Consider the following 24,364-nt stretch of genomic DNA (forward strand, 5'->3'; position numbering starts at 1 on the left):
GGATAGTTGAAGATTTTGCTTGATGTATTGTGAAAGCATGAAAGAGGAACATATTTTTGTAGTAACACCAGTGTAGAAAGCAAAACTTGAGAGGAATATAGATGCATGCAAATCAACCAAACATAATAGAAGTTGGGGAAGACACAATAGATCAACATTAAAAATAAAGGTATTTCACCAAATAGAATATATGCAGTGAAGAGCATAGGAAGAAGTTTATGACTTAGTATAGTTTTAAAGAGAAAGAAAAATAAAAAAGAAATATTTTCTAAGAAACATTTGTGTCAGACATCTATCTTAAACTTCTAATGTATGTTTTCATCAATTGATTTGGTTTCCTCCAATGTCTTAGGATTAGTTTCCTCCAATATTTCAATTAATTTTTCTTAAAAATTAAATTTATATAAAAATGAATTAATTATATATAACATAAATATGAATTCAATGTTGGCATCTTAGATTAAAGCAACGAAAATAATACTAATTTTTCAAAAAATTGATCTTTAGGGTTAAAGACCTAATCTTTAGGTTTGGATGTTCTCAAACCTTAAATTCCAAGTATTGAAGATGACCTTGATTTTGTTGGAAGTCTCATAAACCCACAATCTTCCACCCGATGACTCAACCTTGTTCTTGGCATACTTTTGGTGGGAAGGAAAGAAGGGTGAAGGCTATGACTCTTTCTTTCTCTTTGTATGGAGGAAGCATGGATGAAAATTTCGGAAAAAATTGCTGAAATTTTGTGTTTCAATGAGGAGCGATACAAAAATAGGAAGAAATATTGGAAAAAAACAGCAAAAATCATTGAAAAATTACCAAAATATTGGCGAATACGAATTAATCAACGAAACTATGAAAAAATCGCTAGATTTTGCATTTTATCGTCGATTTTTAGTAGAAAATTTTGGCAAAAAATCGTTGAATTTTTCGACGAAATATCAAGCTAATTTTTTTTGGGTTGGTGATCGATTGAATTTTTGGGCAATCAGACTGATTTTTTAGGGGTAGTGGTCAAATGAAACAATTAAAATTTTGGCTTACCAGGGGCGGGGAATCAAACCCACGTCAAAAACAAGCCTTCATACTGCTTTCCATTGGGCTAACATGCCTCATTTCAATAATGTGTGCACTAAAATAAATATATACTTACACCATGATAAAAACAAAATATTTTAATAAACAATTAATTCTAATTATTTTTATTTTTAAATTTAAATTAAATGAATACTAAAAATATAAAAAATATGGTGATAATTTTTTTTTAACTTTTTTTATATCATTTATATATTAATTAAATATAAAAAAATATAAATATTAAAAAATTTTATACATATGTCATAATTTATTTTATATCATTTAATACAATTGAATTAAATAGATCATTATTTTAATATTAGATATATTTTAAATTAAATGTATTATAATTAAATATCACACTATTATTGTGGAATAATATTTGATGTAATTTAATAATAAATCTACACTTATAAAATTCATTTTTTTTTATTGATGCATATGATATTATTATTAAATATGATAAATTATATCATACATATATTGAATTCTTAAACAAAACAAATTTAAAATGTCTATTATACTTCTAATTACATTTCAATGAAAGTTTTTTTACATTTTCATGAATTTTGATTAATTTTAGACTTACTGATATTTTTTTCCAAAATATCTACCGATATATCCAATATATCTGTAAAATCGAAGTATTGATATATTCGTGATTACTGATATTTTCATCAATGGGTGGAAGACAGAAGTTATGGAAACCCTAACCCCTAAGGGGTATTTATAGGGTTCCTAACTAAGCTTTAAATGACTTGAGCTTACATGGGCTTGGGTCACTAAATCTTAGCCTAGATTAGGTTATAATTGAATAATTAACCCAATAAGGTTTACTAATTAATCAATTAGCCAAATTCAGAGACCTTGTTCACTTACCCTCGTGGAATATTACATAATTACCAAAATGCCCTTATGCACAAAAGTGAACCTGGAGTCAATCTAACCATCATAACCCATGCCAACAAGATATATGAACTCAAAGCGGGGACCATTGAGACCTATAAGAGTACCAGCTCTCATGGAATCTAATTTTGAAGTTGATTTAACATCCTACTATAGAGAATCAACTTAACTCCAATATCCTATGTAAATAACAACGAAACACTATGTGTTCGGGTCATGGCTTGCTATCCATTGCGTTCAATCTCCCCATGAACTGGTGTCTGTAGTCTAACAAGGTGAAAGTTATCAATCTTTTTAAGACTACTTTTACTATTCTTAAGTTACAGATCCTCCAATTGTGTATTCAACTGACATGTTTTAGCTCTCAAAGAGCCAATGTCAAGTTCCACTTAAGAAACTACTATAACTAGTTTTTATGAACACATCTTTAGGATCACCTAAGGGGACACACTGTCTCAATCCCATGAGATATCATAGTGCCTCTATTGAGAATACTTATTGCTAGACTTCCATCAACAGTGACATAATCTATAGTAAATATATATTACAATCTCACTCATAAGTCAAAGACACTAGTAACTTTAGCATAAGCTAAATATTCTCTCAAAGTTGAGAGACAACACAAAGAAACAACTTGGTGAAGTCATGACTACTTGATAGCCTTAAGTCATGACTCACCATAGGTCATGTTCAATGTATAACCATACACACTAGTATACACACATAGGAACCTGTCCTGATAGTCAAAACCAATTATCCTTTCAATTAGGAGGTGGTGCACTATAACCTTTAATAGGTTGCTTAGACCCATAAATTGATAGTGAGCAAGTCATCTATTTACAAGAAACCCATGACTTGGATCTTCCGTGCAACTCTTAAAACACCCAAATCTCGTACAATATAAAAGATGCAGGTAAGAATGCTCATAAAGTGTAATGCATGGAATAAGGATAAATAAAAGTAAAATTGGTAATTCGTGCCCACTTGGTGTATCAGCTGATTCATGTCCAGCTGGTGCTCCTTGATTGAGGGAGTAATCAACAAAATTTATAACCTATTACACCATGAACTAGGGTAGCAAAGACAAAGCTACTATAGCATAGTGGCTCTAGGATCATTCACTAAGATGGGTTTTCACTCCACAATTGATATTAATTCAAAGATGAATTGGTGCCTTTTCATTTCAAGGTTAGCTCTAAAAGAAAACATAAAGATGTTTGAAAAATGATTTGGTTTTAAGCTAACCAAAAATAATAACTGATTTTAATTACAAAGAAAAGTGTTTCTTGGAGTTTAGATCACTAAGCTCAGGTCCTCATACAAAAAGGGAGTTCCGGTCACTTGTTTCTTTTCCTCGCATTAGAGAATTAACATATAGTTAATTCTCTAACCGGTGTGGTACAGATGCTTCCCTTTAATGGGTTCAAACACTAAATCCCTGTCACTGATGCATCTTGCAATGGCTCATACCTCTCACCTAGCACTTGCCATTCAAGGTGATCTTTAACCTTGGATTATTCTTCAAAAGCTCGCAAGAGATAACTAATGGATGTCTCCTTAGAGTCCAAAAGCTTACCAAGTGTTGGCTATTCTAGAAAATCCTACCTTCAAACCACCTCCCAAAGGCTCACAAGAGGTAAACTAGTGCATCTCAATGGACGGAGATCACTTGCCTTACCTAGTGTTGGCCTAGGTGATTTAAAGGCGTTTTAAGTTAACTAAAAAGATAAAAACCATTAACGGGTTACACTTTCTCTTCATTAAAAACTAAAACAACAAAACTTCCAATTTATGCATGTGGAAACTTACCCAACTTTCTTCACTCCAAGAGACGAAGAGCCTAGCCTCTCATCATCTGAGGAAAAATCCTCAGAGTTTGATTGGCTAGAAAGAAAAAGAATGAGAAAACAAAAATATATATGAAAAGTAGAGCAAGTGCTCTGTATTTTACTTCCTTCCAAAACTGTACAAAGGATGTGTCTCTGAGAACAAGCTCCCGAGATCTTCTGATATCATGAAGATTACAAACTATATATAAGGGGTTATTCACCCTTTGTTCTTACTTAAAGACTAAGGAATCCTATGATAGGTGGGTTACAAGGAGACTTTGGGGATTTAGACATCAAATATCTAAAGCAAAATATCTCAAAATGTCGGTCGCACATATCGGGAAGCTTCAGGAGAACATTGCGGCACTGTGCAAAATGGTTGCGAAACTCTCCGGGTAAGTGCTATCAGAGGATCCGGATATGTCTGACCAGGGAAGTTGAAACGCCCTCCTTTCCCATCCGGCGTAAGGCACCGGATGTGAAATATCCGGATAAGGTGGAACGTCGCCCGAACAGAATTTCGGATGTGGTATATCCGAAGAAGATGGAACATCGCAAGGGTGACCGTCCGCGTGTGGATGGTGTAGGGACCCCTCCCCCTGATGACACGGAGCGAGCATCACTATCCGGAGCAACTCCATCCGGATTCCCCAAGAGGACACGCAGCGCGCTTCCCTATCCGGACTCCCTCAGGGAGAAGCACACGACACTCGCCATCATCACACCCGGACAATAGCATATCCTATCCGGATATGTTGTTCGGATCATTGACTAAAGTGCACAAGCCTTGCTACGTCATTCCGATAGCCTGCCACAACCCACATTCCGCCGCCCTCCGATGGTGTGTCCGGACGCCCATACTCCTTGCATTCCGGATTTGCTTATGGCAAAGGACTTCAAAGCTTCAGTTCTTCATGTTTTTGAGCTTTCCATTGCTTTGCCATGGATTCCAAAGAACTCTCCTCAATCTCGGATTGCTTTGGTGATCAAAAAGCTATCAAAACACCAAAACTTAACACAATTTGATTAGAATTGATTGCAAGGGTCCTTAATATGTTAATTGGGTTAAAAGGTGATAACTACTACTCAAAAGTGTTTAAAAGAGTTAAATACAAGCTATGAAATAATACTTTTTGAGTAGTAATCAATTGGAATATCATTAAATAATGAATTCTAAATTTTGTTACATCAAGTCATGCTTTTAAGGGTCTTATCCGAACATTCTCCCACTAGTCCTCAATGCATCATGCTATTAAAGCATACCAGATACTCATATGAAACCTATGTTATCCCTGTGACCAACAAAGACTCTCCCTATCAATGTCTTGTTGAAAGGATTTTCCAGGTTCTCCATAGAAGGTGTCTAGTCAACCATCACATTATCCTTCTATACTATCTCAACACTTTAAAACACAAGCACATAATCCCTTATTATGCAAAGATACTTGAGCATGTGCTTGACACAACTCAATTTTCCTGTTCTTGTAATCCCTATGGACTTTAGCCCAAGAATATATTGCATCCTTTTTAGAACTAAGTAGAAAAACTAATCTTGATTGATGACAATATCTCTACATCATTTCCAATGATTAGACTATCATCTACCTATAAGATCTTAGAGCACCACCACAATTCCCTTCGCCTTCTTGTACACACAAGGTATTTTGTTATGAAAATATCTGGCTACATCATATAGATGCTAATATCAAGATAATTGTTTAAGAGCATTATCTTGACATCTTATTGCAATATCGCATAAATAAGATACACCATAATGGATAGGAGTACTCTAATGGATTTGAGTATGACTAGTGGTAAAAAGGTTTCCTATAGTCGAAACCATTTGAAACTATAACCTTTAGCTATAACCTAGCCACATAAATCTCAACATTTTCATCTAGTCCTTTATTCCTTTTGTAGACTAACTTACACCTATGAGTTTTATCCCTTCAAGCCCTTTTATAGGAACCCAAAATACATTAGAATCACAAGGATTCTAACTTTGTATGATTGATCTCATCTTCTTTTAGAATTGCCTCAAAAGACTTTCCCAAATACATGTATTAATTTAGTTTTATAACAATCGTCCCATTACGATAAGACATCAGTGTATTAGAAATGAAAATGGTTAGTACTGGATCTATAGTATTTTGTGCATAATGAGACTATCTTTTAGTATTCTCCAATCTATATCACTGTTTGTCTTATTACATATCATATAGTCTTCATCAGAAATATGGCATTTATAACAACAAACACCTTATAATAATCTTGACTATAAAGTAATAATCCTTAAATCCTCTTGGATATCCTATACATTGATATATCACTTACCTTGCTTCTAATTGGTATACCTTTGTGTTTAACATGAGTGTTGGACACTCCCATAAGCGAATTTGTCGTAAACTAAGTTTACAACGTGGTCATGTCTATTTGGAAGTTAAAGGTACTAACCTAGTAATTAAGGTAAGATATAACCTTCAAAGAATCTCTTAAACATCTATGGGAAGTGATGAGAAATCAATTATCAATCTCACCATGTCTATCAAAGTTTGATATCTTCTTTCCATTACTCCATTTACAATGGAGTCCCTGGTGCACACATGTTGGATATCATCCCAAGCTCCAGATGGAAATAATCAAACTAATTAGACACACTACCTCGATCTAATCAATGTGCCTTGATATGTTTACCCAATAGGTTATCCAATTATGCCTTGAATTCAATGAATTTATCTGAGGCATCAGATTTCTTATTTATTAGGTACACATATCTAGACTTAGAGTATTCATCAATAAAAAATGATGTACTCATACCCTCTTTATGTATGAACTCCAAAAGTTTCACACACATCAGTATGCACTAACTCCAAACATTCCTTGGTTTCATGTCCTTTAGAAATAAAGGGACCTCTCGATCATTTTGTCATTTATATAGGATTCACAGACTAAAAGATCCATTCGAATAAAAAGGTCTAGAATTAATTAGCCTTTGGATCCTATTTAGATTAACATGACCTATACTTTAGAAACAAAATGTTTAATTGGTGCTAGGTTCATACTTGAAATCTAATTATTCTTAAAAAAGATAAAAGAGGTAATACCTCCCACTAACTTGCGCAACTAACCTTGCAACTGAAACTAAAGTAAGTACATTCCCATATATATCCTTCTCACTTGTTCAAAACCCTATAGAGAACTACAAATAGTGAACATGGAATGAATCCACTACTATTTATTTAACAATGAGAGTATGATGTGTACTTGCTTATCCTTAGGCACTCCGAGCATTCTTTTTCTAGTGTCTTAAAAGGTCACAAATGAGTCATTGCCTATGAGTTTGTTCTTCATTCATTTTCTTGAACTTTCCTTATTTGGTGTTCTTCTTCTTCTTCTTTTTGGTAGAAGAGCCTGAATAAGTTTGACTTCCATATGAACACCTTTCCACTCTTTGAGAATCTTTTTATTCGTCCCAAAATAATCTAGTAAGATCTTTAAGATAACATGAATCCTGGTGTTCATAATAATCCTAAGGGCAACTTCTTTAATTGACTTGCCCTTATCACTAAACAATCCTTGCAACTTTAAAGAGAATATTATAAACCATATCAATAGACATGTGTTTCTTTTGCAACACACTATCAGAAGACCCAAGTATGAGACACTTGATCTTCTGATCCGTCTTATGTCACCTTTGATATGCTTCTCTTTCTTTATACTAGGTTTTTTCAAAGGAAATAACAAACTCTACCTAAATTAGCTTCTATGCAACAACCAAATTATTTGCAATTTGTAACTAGATCCAATTTAAACATGAGATAAGAGGTGATAGGTTAAAGACATGATATTTGTAACAAATATAATAATTCCATGGATTAATAAAGAAACTAAGTATCCAAGGCAAATATGGTAATTAGTTTAGCAAAAATATAGTGTTTTCAAACTACATATATCCATGTAAGGTATCCTAGTATCATAAGAATCAAGTCTACTTTAGGTAGGTCATGACTCTTATTACTAGGTAGAGACTTTCTCTAATTAATCAACTTGCTTTTAACCTCAAAAGGCTATCCTAAGGCATTGATTAACATACATTTTTTGTTTAACCCTCAGACTATGCAAGTAGGACTACTTCAGGTGATTTTACCACTTCACATCTAAGTTAAGTGTATAACCAAGATGCTTGACATCAATGTTACTGAGAAAAGAGTTCCATATTCAGGATTGGTCACTCCCACTACAAACATATATAGTTTCGTCCGTAAGGATAGTCCATATTCATTGATTTCTTTGGTCACTTCATCTTTAGGATGCTGATAAGCCCAAAATCAAGATGAGCTCGATCTTAGAGGTTGTGGGCTTGCCTATGACACGCTCCCACTTAATATTTTGGAATAATTATGAACTTTTAAAATATTAGTAATTATCTTGATGAATAAATTATCTTCTTTGAGAATTTTCAAAAATATTTATTTCCTAATTGAAAACATAGTGTAATAGGATAATTTCCAAATGAAAAAAATTAAAATTTCAATGTGAGTTTTTTTTTTATCCAAAATGAATTTTGATAAAATGTCTACTCTCAAAATTTCAAAATTCTATTTTCATAAAAATTCTCATTCTTCACACAATTTCAATTAAAAAATATTATTTTTAGGAAATGTTTTCAAAGAAATTTATTTCCATTAAATTACTATCTTAAAAACAATTGAAGTAAACAATTGAGGTATATTTGGTTCTTCATAAATTTGAGGGAGAATACAAAAGAAAAGTAAAAATAAAAATAAAAATTAAAGTTAATAAATTATTTTATATATTACTTTAAGCTTTTTTCATTTATTTTAACTATTTTATATAAAAATTAAATAATTTGAAAATATATAAGTTTAACTAATTTTAATTATATTAGATTTTCTATGATATTTTTCATTATACAATCAAATATGAGAAAATCATTTTATTTAATTTTTTTTTCCTTAATACTTTCAGGAAAGTAAAATTGATTAGTTATAAGATGAAATAAGAAGCTTTTGCATCCTTTAATGTAATTATATTTCTTTCAGCACCATAAACTATAATTCTCCTTTATAAAAATGAGTTAAAAAAAAAAGAATAAGGTGAAAAGAGGAAAATACAAAAATAAAGAAAAGACAAAAATTTAATTTAATTTTTCATTTATCATGAATTTTTTATTAAATTTAAAAATGGAGATACTTTATTGGATTATAGTCATTTACACACCATTTGATAGTCCATATTTATTAATTAATCAAGAGTGCATTTGATTGTAATTATAAAAAATATTTTTCATCTTTTTAATAGTTAAAAAAAATAAATTAATTATTAGAAATGTTAGAAACACTTGAAAAAAAAATCACTAGTAAACACAGACAGACCGATTTTATTTACGATATATATGCTTATAAGAGTATGTTGATAAGATACCATTTGTTATAGGATAATTCATGTGTTAAATTATTTTTAATAACAAGAAAGTCATTAAATTAAACAAATCAATAGAAATCCAAGTTGATTTCCTAAATCAGTGGATATGTGACACGCAGAACCGTTATAATCAGTTGGAATGCTTCAAGAACAGGCCAACACCAACTAGACCATAAAAGGCCCACGTGACTAGATTTTATTGGTCTAACCTTCCAAGTAATGACGCATCAGTCCTTCATCATTTTCCTAGTCCTAAATTGACTCTCTCCTAAAATGAAAATAACAAAAGCAATTCAAACTTTTCTCTGTTCGGTCGATTAAACTCACAAAATCGCTACCAACAATGGGTGAAATTTTCTCAAGCTCTGCTTGTTTTCTTTCTTTATTTTGGTTTTAAGGTGAGAATTAGGTATTTTTGTCTAATGATTATGTGAGATTGAATCTTAAAAAATTAAAATTCCTTTCATAAGATTTTGTATTGACTTTAAATAAATGAAACGGGTTAAGAGTTTCTACTGTTGATCGATCGGTGGTTTCTTTATTTTGTTAAACTTGTTTGAATGCCAAGAAAATACAGGAAATGAGAAGAGACCCGAAATTTGAAGGATGTTTAAACTTGAGAAACTAAGGGCTCCTACTCGAGTAAGCATGAGAATCCTAACGGGCTAGTTGATCTGGGTTTTCCTAATTTTCTGGAACAAAGATAATAGGAATCACAAGGCTCAAACTTTGTTTTGTTTTATTTTTTCCCCATATCATTTCCTCGGTTTTCTAAGCATCCAAATAATAAATGGTTGAAAGTGGTTTGATTTGAACCTTTTAGGAATATTTGAATAATTCTTTCTTTGATTGCTGAGAACATGGAAGAGAGAATAAAAGAAATGAGCGATAAACTTGATTTTTTTTGTTAAAAAAAAAATCCAAAAATCTTGTACATATTTGGTTACGTTGTGTTTTTCCTTGGGAACTAATAAGCAGGAAATATAAGTCTTCAAATATTGTTACGTTTTCTAACCTTTCTTGGCAACCAAATAGTTGTTAATTTTTTTTTTTAAAAAAATCCAATAAATCTTGTACATATTTGGTTAATTTGCATTTTTCCTTTCCTTGGGAACTAATAAGCAGGAAATATAAGCCTTCAAATATTGTTATGTTTTTTTACCTTTCTTAGCAGCCAAACAGTTAAATTTTTTTTTTAAAAAAAATCCAATAAATCTTGTACATATTTGGTTATGTTGCGTTTTTCCTTTCCTTGGGAACTAATAACCAGAAAATATAAGCCTTCAAATATTGTTATGTTTTCTTACCTTTCTTGGCAGCCATACAACTCCTCAGTGATTTTTAATTGTTTGTTTATTGGAAGTTCTGCTGACATATAATAGAACCTCCTTTATGGGTCTATTTGGATCAGGTTTTGTTGATTCTTTTTTGGATCCAATTCTGATTTTTGGTGTCAATCCAATGCCTTCTCCACTCTCACCTCAGTGATAGGAGAAAACTTGTGATTTCTTTTCAACTTTAGGTTAGTTCCAACCATCTGTATAAAAATTTTATTGTTCATCATTTTCTTAATTTGTCCATTTGCATACTTATGATTGGCATACAGGGGTGAAGCTTAAAGAAGCTGGGCAATCTGCTAGAACTTTTGTGGGAGAGGCTGCGAAGGATGCAAAAGGCAACGTTGTTGATGTGGCAGGACGACTTGGTTCAATGGTTAAAAGTAGGTGGTCACTCCTTCAGCAACCATCAACAAGACACGTTGTGCAAGACCGTTTTCTTTCAACTGCTGCCTCTATAGGTACTTTTCTAAGGAAGGGCATGTTGGAAACAAAAGAAAAGGTTTCCATTGGGAAGACAAAATTCGAAGAGGTAATCTGTGTATAAGTTGTTTTCAAGCTTTATTAGTTGTTTTAAGTGATCAATTATTATAGAGTTACATTTGAGTTAAGCTGATTTGTCCATAGTGCAAATTTTCTCTATTTTCTGTTGCAGTTACCTTGATATGCTTGGGTATTGTATACAGTGTAAGCATGCCTAGTTTTGGATGTACTATTTATGACCTAGTGCTTTGATGCCTAAATTTAAGCCTCCAATGGTAGGCAACTTGAAAACACTGTTTTCTTTTATAGGTTTTTTTTTTTCCCTTCTTTTTCTTTTTGTTGGAATATGACCTAGAACCTCTTCATTCCCACTCCATCTCAGCAGATAAGGAACATTGGAGTTGTTACAACTAGAATCTCATAAAGAGAAATATTTTTTGGTTGAAAATTTGTTCTCTCTCTCCTTCTCTCACTCGCTTGATGACTTAAAAAAGACAAATTATAAGGAACATTGGAGTTGTTACAACTAGAATTTCACAAAGAGAAATATTTTTTAATAATAATAATAATAATAATAGAATCCCACATACACACAACTAAAAAGGATACTGAGCTACTTAAATAGATCTAAAGACCTGAAGTAGGATTGTTGCAACTTTAGGAATTTTTGATAAATTTAGCACCAATCACTATCTTTTAATCCCATTCAATTTTAATGTATTTGTCTATTTGATACCTTGTTGAATAGCAAACAAAATTTCATCTTGAAAAGCAATACATTTTGTCATAAGATTGCAACCCCTAGTAGTATTTTTTTGTTGATTAAAGATATTAGGTTTATTTTAGAGAGATTTGATGATTATATCCACAGTCATGACTTAAGGGAACAAATAGGTTAGCTGACAGAAACTAAGAAGGATTTATATATTGAATAATCTTGTTTTTGGAACATTAAATTGTTATATAGATTACTTATGTTTGTAAGGATGATGCTCAGAATCTATATCACTCCACACACTAATTTATTTTCTTTAATATTTTTTTATTTTCATAAAAGAAGAGATTTTTTTTTTCTAAAGTAAAATTAACACATAATTGGGATGGCCTCTATGGCTAGTTGGTTCACTTAGAATCCAATGTTTATTGGAATTCAAGATTTGTAATAGATTTTCAAGTTTGGGAGTGGGAGGTGGTGGGTGAATTCTTGGATAGGAGGATCTTTGAGGGGATAAAGTGTCCGACTTCCAAGCTTTAGGAGGCTGTTGTGCTCAACTTTTGTCTTAGATAGAAGGTGACTCTTTAGTCATGTGGTGTTCTCCTTTGGATTTCATTGGTAGTTTGGGTTGTACTATTGGATGGAGAGTCTTGCTTTTTCCATTCTCTTTTCTTTCTAGTACAGTTTGAGTATACTCTTAAGTATACATGGATTACACCAGTCATTTCATATTTAACTTGAGTTCTTTTAAATTTATGATTAATGAATAAATCACGTAACATCAAAATTCTAGCAACCATCAGAAGAGCAGCTTGGGTATTTTGTGTCAAATTTTAATGGTTAGATACAATCTTTATAACCTAAACAAAAAGTGGAAAAGATGGAAGATCTAGATATTTTTGTTGATCTCCATTGTTTTACTAAGTTTAGCATCAATTAGTCATTTACCAAATGAAGAAATCTCAACCCTTATAAGGCTGAAGAAATGAAAATCAAACTTAATTTGGCATGGAACAAAAGTGGGACATACTTGGGAACCCTATTAGCTATTCTAGCATAAGGATAATTTGTAAGTTTGAAAATTATGGGAATATTTTTGAATTTGAGCTCCTACTTCTCAAAAGCTTAGTTAGTTAGTGCAAAGTAGCATCTTGTATTGCATAGTTCCCCATTGGATTGGCTTTTGAGAAGTCAAGATTTCCTTTTTAAGCTGAATAATAGGAGCTTTCAAGCCTATTTGGGTAGTTTTATTAAAGAGTTTTGACTTAAAAAATAGCTTAGTATGAAATCGAGGAAAATGTTGTATTTTATAGAAGCTAATTTCTAACTAATGTAGGAGTTTTTTCATATTTAATGGAAGTTTTTATAATATCAATTTTGCTTCTTCAAAATAATAACTTCGATTTCACTTAAACTTCTAGCTAAAGCTAAAAACAAGAAGCAATTCTTAATGGCTCTTAGTTTCGAGTTGAAAATAAGCTTCTAGCAAACTTGACATGCTAAATTAATGTGGTAGACTACTAGTCTAGAAGTGTATAATTGAGTTGGACACTCTAACTTGACTACCGGTCAAGTTGTTGTATAACTAAATCCAACCCCTTAGTAAAGTTGGTTGAAAATACTCTATGTCAACTCCAATCAAGTAATTGTATAATTGTGATGTAGGACAATCGTAGGATGGTTGAACACAATCAAATAAGTGGACTAGGATTTAATTCTTTTAGGATTTAAGAAGGAAAATGAATAATAAAAATTATGGTAATGGGAAAAAGTAAAATAAAATATAGGAAAAGTAAGATAAAGGATAAAAGATGGAAACATTAGTGTCTTAGAAGAAAAATAATGGAGTCTCACCATTAAAATTTGTAGGGTATGCAAGAATTATAAATCATTGGTCATTCATTAATCTGATTTTAAATTGATTACCCTTATTTGTAAGCTTTAGAAAACCTTAAAACCTAAATAAAACTATGAAAAAAGAAACCTAACCAATATAGCAACTTGTTATGACTCTTATTTATTTCCTAAAACTCCTAAACCTCTAAATAATAAGATTAAAATAAAATAGTAACTTTTTGTCTAAAATTAGAAACTTAACTTTATAAAAACTTCTTGTAATAAGAGTTTCTAATGAAGAAGACTTCTAGATTTTTAAGTAAACTCAAATAGAAACTTCAAAAAAAAATGTTTAAGAAATTAGAAAGTTTAGAAATGTAGAAACTTCTTTTAAGGAGAAATTTCCAATAACAAAACTTCTCAAATTCTAAATGCAACTCAAACACTAATTATTAGCTAATTATGACTCTAGATAGCCACATTAGCAGTAAAAAATCACATTGTGATGGAGGAAGGGCATGAAATGCATTAGAGTTTGAGGTTGTAAGATTATAGTTGATTTTTTTTCTCTATTTTGTTAATGAATATATTGAAATACATTATTTAATTCTTTTATTGTCTTTATTTTTATTTTTTATTCCTTGTTTGTTTGTTTTAGGGTTTGATTCAATTTACATGGTGCTTGGTAAAATTAAAACTTATTGACTTAAAATGACTTTAATTTAAATTTTGTTGAATTTGTTGACTTAAAACTTATTTCTTAATATTTACTTTAAGTCATTAAGTTGATTTACCAAACGTATGCTTAGTCTATTGATTTTTTTTTAATTTTTACATATTGTTCTCCAATAGCTTAGTATAAAATATGAAGTATGTTTACCAGTAATTTAATAGTAACTGATTTACTTTGTCATAACTTAGTGTTTAACATTTACTATGTTAGTAAGCTTCATTATGCTAAGTAACAAGTAATAAATAATGACTAAGTAAATGTTTAGCTGCAGTGCCATTTTGATTACTTTGGTAGCATCTAGGGACTTAGTTTTGTATTACAGGCTTATAGTATGACTAAATTGGTAGGGACAACAACATATTTAGTATTTGAATAGTTGAATTTTGAATTGTATTCACCTACAAAATTTTACAATTAAGGATCTACATGTTAAAGGAATAGTGGTTAGAATATTGAGATGCATGTTCAAGGAAGTAGGGTTGTAACTTGTAAGCTCCCTCTCAAGATGATTAAGGTTAGGCATGCTTGAAGCAACACTTGGGTCATGCAGGAAGTCGTGTCCAATTTGTAATAAAGTTTGTATTGAAGCTAGGGTATATTTGATGAAACATACTAAGGGATAATGGTGAAGAAAATTTAACGGTTTTGGATCTTCTAAGAGAGGGATTGTTTTATGGCAAGCTGCATGCATCGCTTTAATTTGGGTGGTGTGACGGGAAAGAAATACAAGGATTTTTTAGGATAAAGCAAGGAATTCAGAGAACCTTTGGGATTCTATTCATTTCCTTGCTTCTCTTTGGACTTTTTGTTCTAAGGTTTTTAAGGGGATTCCCCTTAACGTGTTACAACTTGATTGGTTAGCGGTGTGTAATCCCAATGGGTTGACCTAACCTAGAGAGTTTGCTTGTTTTTACTTTGTATTTTCTTGTATTTGATTCCTTGTAGTTTTGTTTTTCTTTGGTGGGAGGATTCCTCATCCTTTTCTTGTACATCATTTTTATCAATATATTCCTTTGTCGTTTCCTATAAAAAAAATGTTGAAGAAATAAAGAAAATGAAATTATAATTGGAGAAAGAGTTGAAGTTGAAGCATGGTGATGATGGGAGATTTATTTGAACCATGTGATGACTTGGATTGGCTTATGAATATATGGTCAACAAGAGAGTCCAAGGATACATATAGAGGAAGGAAAGATCAATAGAGGTTAGGTCATGTTGTTTAGCCTAATATGTTGAGGGAGGAAATTGTGAAGCTTTAAGATGGTTTGGTGGAAGAGGAGTGTGGTACTGGGGTAGCTCAAATAGACCTTGAGGCTTTTATCCATTACAACATCCACTGTGATTGTAATCTACAATGGATTGCTCAGAATGCATCTGCACCTAGGTTGACTATATGAGTTATTGAGCTTCACAGAGTTAGAGTTATGACAACCTGAAATCAGGAGTTCCTTGATATAAACTTAAAAAGCAAACTTAGTGAAAGTGTTTTCCTAATTATAACGTATAATCACCTGCCTTTGAATAGTCATTGTGATTCTGTTGGATACAACCCATCTTAGATGTGGTTGCTGAAGGTAGGAAAAGCCTGACTAGTCCTACTCCTTATGAAGATTCATGAGGTTAAAAGTGAAAAGTTTGCTTATTAATTCATAATCACCTGCCTTTGAATAGTCATTGTGATTGTGTTGGATGCAACACATCTTAGAAGGCTTGCAAAAGTCAGGAAAAGCTGGAGGGATCCTATTCCTTATGAAGATTTTGAGGTTAAAAAGTGAAAAGTTTGGTAATTGGAAGAAGCGATAATGCCTTTCAAGGAACTTTGGAAAGAGGGATTACCATTATGTGGTGGCTAGGGTGGATTCATGAATAAAAACATAACAAATATCTGATAAAGTCCAAGATGGCTCTAATTTTCCACAAATTAAGTGATGGTTCTATATGTGCATAGTATAAATGCAAAGTATTTTCTGGTCTGATAGACAAATTAATGGATGAGATCGAAGGAAATTACTCTCCAAGTGGGTATATCTAGTCAATTAGCCACCAAGGCCTTGGAAAAAATGTTAAATTTTTTTTTTTAACTGGTCTTATCTTGATGACAATGATAAGAAAGCAATGTAAACAGTGTATTGAAGTGGGTTGAGAAAATCACCATGTAACCGCATGAAGAAATTTCCAATGATTATGAATTCTACGTCCTGCCAGTGCAAGTGTAGAAGGGTAATAATTAGCAAGTCACAATTAGCCATGTATTTACATTAGGCTAATATGGACTAATGAAAAAATACTTGTCCATAAAATTATGGCCAATTGAAACATTCCACAATGAATAAATGTTCATTTGAAAGTTTATACACTGAATAAATTTTCAAAAAATAAAGCAACTTAGTGTGGTTGCATGAGGTCCTCAATTGAGGAAGGTAAATTGTTTTCTAATTATATGGACTAATAAAATACAACTTGTCCCTAAAATTGTGGCTAATTAAAGGTTTCCACATTGAATAAATTTTCAAAAAATATACCAATTCAATGTGTCACATGAAGGCAACAATTCTAGGGGTAAGTTGTATTTTTATTAGTCCATAAACTTGCCCATGAAATTGTGGCTAATTGAGAGTTGCACATCATATTTTAGATTATTAAAATTATTTGTTTAAGTAACTTTAGTTCATTGCAAAGATTAAGGAATAACTCTCTTGTGATTGAATACTACAAAAATATTGTCTTTGTAACTCCTAGAAAGGAGAAGCCCTTAACCTTCAAGGCTAAATTCAGAAGACATGAAGTTGAGGAGAACTTTCTCTCCAAGTGAGACTTAAGCCTCTTCTAGGGAGGTTCAAGACTTTTTCAAAAAAGGTGTGAAGTGTCTTTGAATCTTTTATGGGAGGCTCCAAAGTATCTTTGAATCTCAAAAGAAGGCTCTAAAAGATCTATGACTCTTCAAAGGAGGCTCTAAAATGTCTTTGGATCTTTAAATGAGGCTCTCAAGTGTCTTCTAGTCCTTAGAGGAGGCTCTAAAGTGTCTATGAATCTTCAAGGCTTCAAAAGATCTTCAAAGTTTCAAGATTAACATCTCTAAAAGTCTTCCTTGATTGAGATCAACCTATTCAGGTTCTCCATCAATGTTTTTGTGAAACTTCAAGACTCTAATCTCAAAAGGCCAAATCAAGGATTTCACTTTCCTTGGTTAAAGTTGTTCAAATCAAGATCCAATTCAAGTAAAAAAAAAAAAAAAAAAGCTGAAATCAAGACTTCAAATGTTCTAGTCTTCAAATTCTCAATCAATGTTTTATTGAAACTTCAAGACTCAAATCTCCAAAGGTTGCCTCTATCCAAGCAAGAGTTTTCACTTTCCTTGGTTATAGTTGTTCAAATCAAAATCCAAATCAAGTAATAGAAAAAAAAAGGCTCAAATCAAGTCTTCAAATCTCCAACACTCAAGTCAAGTTAGGCTTGAGGCTCTAGTATGAAAATATGAATATTCAAAGGCTTCTCAATTTGGGATTAGTTTTCTTCAATTCCTCAATTGACAACTCTTATGGAGGAAGACACAGGAGATACACTTTTTCTTTTCCCTGAAAAGGCAATAGAGATTGTAATCCTTTCCAAATTAAAAGGAAATTTTTTTCCAATGTTTTCCTAGTGAAAAATGTGTTAATAACAAGAATACATATAATCATCTTTATTGCACCGTAGAGTTGTGACGCTTAAGGAAGAATTAATATATGTTCTACTGATGCATAAAAGAACTTGAAGCGGGGAAGTCAAAAAAGGCTTTCATCTAAGTGAGAATGATCATGCTTGGAAAAACTTTTGGTTGAAGACAACTGTTATTACTTTTTCTGTTTATTGTAGCACAAATGCACATTAGCCCATACTCCAACAATCTAGATAAGTTACTAGGAAATCGATTCCTTAAAATCTGCCTTTTATTTCTCCTTCCAGAATTAATACACATACATGCAATTAAAAATTCCATGACATTTGTGACAATATTAAAAATTAAAGGGTGAAACTAAACCAAACATACTTTATTTTTGGTGTCTGGTTATTTTTGTTGTTTTTTTGTATGGTTGCTGCCAATTAGGTTGTCCGCCCTGTAGATTTTTGTGTGCTCTGTTTGATTTGATCCCCAGGTGTAATAGCAACCCTTGTAACAAGTTGGGGAGAAATGAGAAAGAAGAACGAAGAAAAGAGGAAAAGATTGAATTTATCACATTCTTGTCTGCTGTATTAGCTATGTCACCTGTTAGGAGATAGTTTAAGTTGATGTCTTACATATTTGAGATGGCTATTTTTGTTCAGGTAGCAAAAGTGACTGCTGAAAAAAGTAAGACTATTTTGACTGATATTGAACATGGAAAAATGTGCATCTCTGACCAAACTTCTTGTTTGTGTATGCTTGTGTAATTTTCTTACTCAATTTGTTTTCATTTGCAGGGAGTTGCAAGTATTGATGGTAAGTTTCATATAAATTTGACCATGTTATAGCTCAAATGAATGTTTCTATGCAGCAACCTTTTTCTTCTCCTTCCTTATATTTATATATATCAATTACCATTAAGTTTTTTCTCTCTCTATGATGTCTCACATGTTTTTATGGTTTAAGCATTTTTTATAATTGTTCTGGCATTTCTACCAATCTGTTAATTTTGTGAATTTCTTACCTTGTAGTACTGATGGGTGAATTATAGGGACAAAATCATAGAGCATATGATTCAACTCTGCAATTGCAGATTTGTTGTTAATTCATTCTGTCTTGTCAAAAAGCTCATTAACACTAGGAATACTTAACGTTGTTCCATATCAAAAACCATTTAACATAGTTTGACATGGATTTCTTAGATATGCAAATAGAGGCTTTGGATTTTATTGATTGGAATGAATATTTTTGGTACAAAATAGAATCTTGCTTCCTAGTACAAGCCAGCCACCATTGAATCTGATCTTATTTTGCACACTTATCTAGACAAAATGCGCCATTTAGCTAGAGTAATCATTGTTGTCCAATATACAATTTTTGTAAGGTATATCATGCAAGCTTAGTGGTCTGGTGCTTGTAATTTTCTTAATTTTCTCATGGAATTTAGTTATGACTTAGCCTGTTTATTCCTCTATGATCCTCACATCTTATCATTCATGCCGTTTTTTAGGCTAACTTGATTATCATTTTATATATGGTATGTTTATGTTTTTACTTTGGTGCAACATGCATTGCAGTCTTCAAATGAATTACCCATTTACTTGTATGAATTTGGTCTAATTTCATTCTACCACCTTCTTAGAAGTATTATCTTCTTTAGGTGATTGCAGAACAGGTCTTCAATAGAAAATTTATGAGCTATATGTGATTTTATTGCCACTGCATAATTTAGATAGATTTTATTCAAAACTTAGCATTACTGAGGAGGGATTCCTTTCCAACTTTCTTGGTGTAAATGGAACTATTTGTTTATACTCCAAGTGCATCAAATTATTAAACTAATCAACTCTACTTTTTGAGGGCGTGAAAAAAGACTTACTTCAGTACAAAGGAATTAGAAACTAGAGCTATACATTGTTTTAGTCTAATGAAACCAAGATCTAGCATAATGTGGAACATGACTTTGTTGCAATCTCAGAATGTTATGTGTTTATTGCAATTTCCCTGGTAGAGTTGTATCATTGAATTACAAAGGATATTGGAGCATAACCTTGCAATATGTCAATGATTTAAATAAACTAATTATCTTCCAAGTTGTGTAACAATTTTTTACTTCAACTACTTGATAATGATGGAAAGTGTTATTCTAATTATTAGTTCAACTCAATTATGTGCAACTCCAATATCAATCAATTTTTCTGCTGGACCCTCTTTGGGACAGTCACTCACCTTACTTTTATCCTCAGTATTTGGAGTTCCAATTGAGGTAACTGTACAACAGCAACACTCCAACCGACCTATTCCTCATATTTTGGTCAAATGTGCAGATTATCTCATATTATTAGGCAATTCACAGAAGACAAAAATAAATGGATAATTATAATTTTTGTTACTTAATATCCATTTATGATTTGATTTTTTTTTTGTCATTTTTTGATTTCTAGGATTAAACTCACCACACATATTTAAATCAGAAGGAGGCAAAAAAGTTATTCAGCATTTGGTTTCATTATACAATAAAGGTATCCTGAGCTCATATTTGATGCTGGTAATTTGGTTAACTTACATGCTGGTTTGTTGACCTTATTTGCAATTGTAGATTCAAACACATCATTTCCAGAGGGTGTAAACCCAGTTGATGCTGCAGCCTTAGCCAAATGTTATCTTGCAAGCCTTCTTGAGCCTCTGACCACCTTTGAACTCTATAATGAGATCAGAGGGGCTCCTTCCAACATACATGTGACGTGAAATATACTGAAGAAGCTTCCTAGTGTGAACTACATGACATTAGAATTTGTTACTGCACTTTTGCTCCATATTAGCCAGAAGTCACTTCTTAGCAAGGCAAGCAACACTTCCCTTTCTTTCTCTCTTGTTTATTTGCTCATGAAAACAACTGCACACTTGAGGGAGACCAATTATTCCCTTCTTTATTGACATTGAACCAATAAAAATTGTGTATTATGTGGATGTGAGGATCACCATGCTTTGCTTGTGTATGTGCACCAGACATACTCGTTACAAACATATATTGCTGATTCAAGAGAATAGAGCTGAAAATGATTAGCTTGTGCTGCTCTCTGCCCCTCACCCCTCCATAGTCCAATTTCCACAATTTGTAGTACGATTGCATCTTGCACTCGATAAAAAACCTTAGGGAGGAATGCTTACTTAAAGTGTACTTAGGGTTCCCAATTTTGCCACTATCTTGTATGGTGTCTATTATGTACTCCACCTAACTAAACAATAGCTAATCAGTTGCAGTCAATTGCTATTTGTATTCCTTTTTCTTTTATATTGCTTGACCTTTTTGTCATTTAGTATGTTCCAAAAGCTTGTGTTGAGTATAATTTTGTTGCTTCATGGTAATATTCACTATGATTTGTTAAACCACGTCTTTGCTTGCTTGCCGTTATAGTTTGCTATGTATGTCCGCACTTGCATGTGGGAGTTAATTATTCTTCTTATGGGTGGATGCTTTATATCATTCAGTAGATGTGTTTGTTTGTGTAGCATGAGTGCATGTTGAGTTGAGTAAGGGGTTATGGTCCTATGCATAGTCAATGTATTGGTGGTTAAGAAAATACTACTAGGTCAGTTTCGTTTCTATAAAAAAAAACCAAAAAAAATAAAAATTATACTAAAATTTCATAGTACTAACTAATAAGAGAAATAAAAGAGAACAATTTTTTCATAGTTACTAGCTATAATTTTTTTATTATAATAAAATGAAATATTTGCATAACTTGAAGTTATAAAATATTTTTTACATAACTTCTATTTATATGAAGTTCATAAAATAGTACAAAAAGATAGAGAAGTTTCCAAAAAACATATAAATACATTGGACAAAGATAGAAATCCCTTGGATAATGTTTTAGATTTTTTTTAATAAAAAAAAATCATAAAATCTTATTAAACAATAGATTTGAATTTCTACTGGTTCAAATCCATTATATTCATAATATAAATAATAATAAATAAAATAAATGTATTTGATCACCTATGTATTAAAATGATAGTCTTCTCACCTGTTTATGGTATATGATTTTTTTAAAACCTTGGATAATTTTGGCTCACAAATGTGTCTGATTTTAATGAAAATTTAGGAACTTTTTGGCCATTATGACCTCTCACTGTGCCTTTATGGTAATTGTCCAGGGTAAAAATGTAAATTTATTGTCGAAAGTGAAGTTAGCTTAGCACTCGTGGGGACGATCGGTAGTAGGCTCTATTCAGCACAACGTCTAAGAAGCGCTCAAGAAAACTGGAAAACGAATGACCTATAAAAGAGATTTGAGAGACAGCCTCACTCCATGCTTTCGTATTAGTTTCTCGCATTTTATCGAGAAAATCTCATGTCATTTCCAAGAAAAATCCCTACCACCTTATCGTTTCCAACCTGTAAGAGATGTTTTCTCATCAACCGCGGCCCTCTGCCCGCCAGCAGAAACCCTAACTCTAAACCAAAACCTTCACGTTGGTTCCGGCCATCAACGCAATGCCCGGCCGCAGGGGATTCGGGGGGCCCAAGCTCACCAAGGTGCTCTATGTGAGATTCTTGACGTGTTCTTTCCTTTTTACTGCTTAGTTTCGTATCAGTTTCTCGCATTTTACTGAGAAAATCTCATGTCATTTCCTAGAAAAAATTGTGATAAGAGATGTTTCCTTTGGCTGACGACCCTCCCGATCTAGGGATCCCACCCAACTGCAACCCTCTGCTCATCAGGAGAAACCCTAACTCTAAACCTAACCCTCGCGTTTGTTCCGACCATCGACGCAAGGCCAGGTCGTAGGGGATTCGGGTAGTCCAAGCTCACCAAGGCACTCTATGTGAGATTCTTGACTTGTTCTTTTATTTTTTTTGCTTCCTTTATAGTTGTTCTGATGATCATGCATGTGTCTTTATTTCAAGAATGCCCATTTCTAAATAGTAATATTTGCTTCCTAGCAAGACGTATTTTAGAATGACAACAATGGTAGCAATTCCCAATGGTTTGTTTTTCTTTGTTTCTTTGATTTTATAACGATGCTCTTTTTGTTTCTTTGATTTTTAATAATGCTCATTTTAGTGATGGGAACTTCAGGGAGCTATCGTTGGTGAAGCCAGGGCAGAGGTGGTGCGGCCATACTATGCCTACTCGCCGTCGGGGGCGGTGACGGGGACACAGGCGGTGTATTATCTAGGGAGGGAGGAGGACTACCATGCCCTGAGGAGGGTCGGGGTGGATGTTAAGGGGTGTGTGGCGATGGTGAGAATGGGAGAGGAGTCGAGGGAAGGAGTGGTGGGGAGGGCGGCGGAGGAGGGGGCGGTGGCGGTGCTAATGTACACAAAGGGGGAGAGTATGAGTGGGGTTGAGAGAGAGACGGTGATGAAAGGCTTAGGGGACCCACTAACTCCCGGGTGGGGTGGTGTTGAGGGGGGTGAGGCTTTGGACTTGGAGGACTCTCAGATTTTGAACAGATTTCCCAAAATTCCATCTATGCCCATTTCACTTGAAGTTGCTTACTCCATTTTGAGGTCCCTTGAGGGCCCTCAAATGCCCCACCACTGGAGAGGTGATGCCCTAGGTCCCCAACCCGGTCGGGTTGAACTCGGTCCAACTCTTTTGAACTTCACGTACTAGGTTAGTACATTTATTTTTTCCTTATTTCATTGGAAAGTTTCATGCTTGATGCTATTGGTTTGTATAGAGCTAGGATTGGAAATTATATCTAGTGTCAATGTGGATTATGGAAAGTTTGATCAGGTTTTCAATCTCGATAGGTTGCCTGAATGAAATGTTTTACCTTTGGCAATTTGATAGAATGGGGGGATTAGGGGAAAATAGGAAGAGGTGAGCATAAGGAGGTCAAACTTTTTTTTTTTTTTAGGTGATAAGCAGGTTGGTTTCTGGAAGCAACTGAGTAGTGTTAGGGGTTTTGACTCCTATCTTCCCATGTTCTTCTATTAGTATCCAATTAACAAGTCTCATCGTACCATGTCTCTCTCAGGAGTGTGAGTATGCTTTGTTTAATTTTTCTTTGGTTTGCATGTGTTTTTTTTTAATACTGTAAAGAAAAAAGAAGAATATTCTCACGTGTGATTCTCAAGATGATTGAAAGCAAAGAACTAAATTCATCAAAGTTCAATCAAATTTGAAACATTTAATTTTTTGTATGGGATCCCACAAATTGTGTGTCCTAATCCTCTTCTGATGTTATCTTTTGTTATGTTGACATGGCAATATGGAATTACTTATTAGGTTTTAAAGGAAATTAATATATAAGCTGTGAGAAGTTGTCTTTACCAATTAATGTTGGCTCTAGCTCATGGTCTTTACTTGATTTCATTGATTAGTTGGGATAGGTTTTTTTTAAAGC

At 32.9% G+C, this 24,364-nt stretch overlaps 1 pseudogene; it reads left to right on the top strand.

Annotated features, from left to right (window-relative positions):
- The first annotated feature begins 10,715 nt into the window (after positions 1-10,715).
- Positions 10,716-23,628, top strand: LOC100267302 (uncharacterized Rho GTPase-activating protein At5g61530-like; annotated as a pseudogene).
- Positions 23,629-24,364: the final 736 nt, after the last annotated feature.

The sequence above is a fragment of the Vitis vinifera genome, chromosome 11 (assembly GCF_030704535.1).
Source record: "Vitis vinifera cultivar Pinot Noir 40024 chromosome 11, ASM3070453v1".
NCBI classification, from domain to species: domain Eukaryota; kingdom Viridiplantae; phylum Streptophyta; class Magnoliopsida; order Vitales; family Vitaceae; genus Vitis; species Vitis vinifera.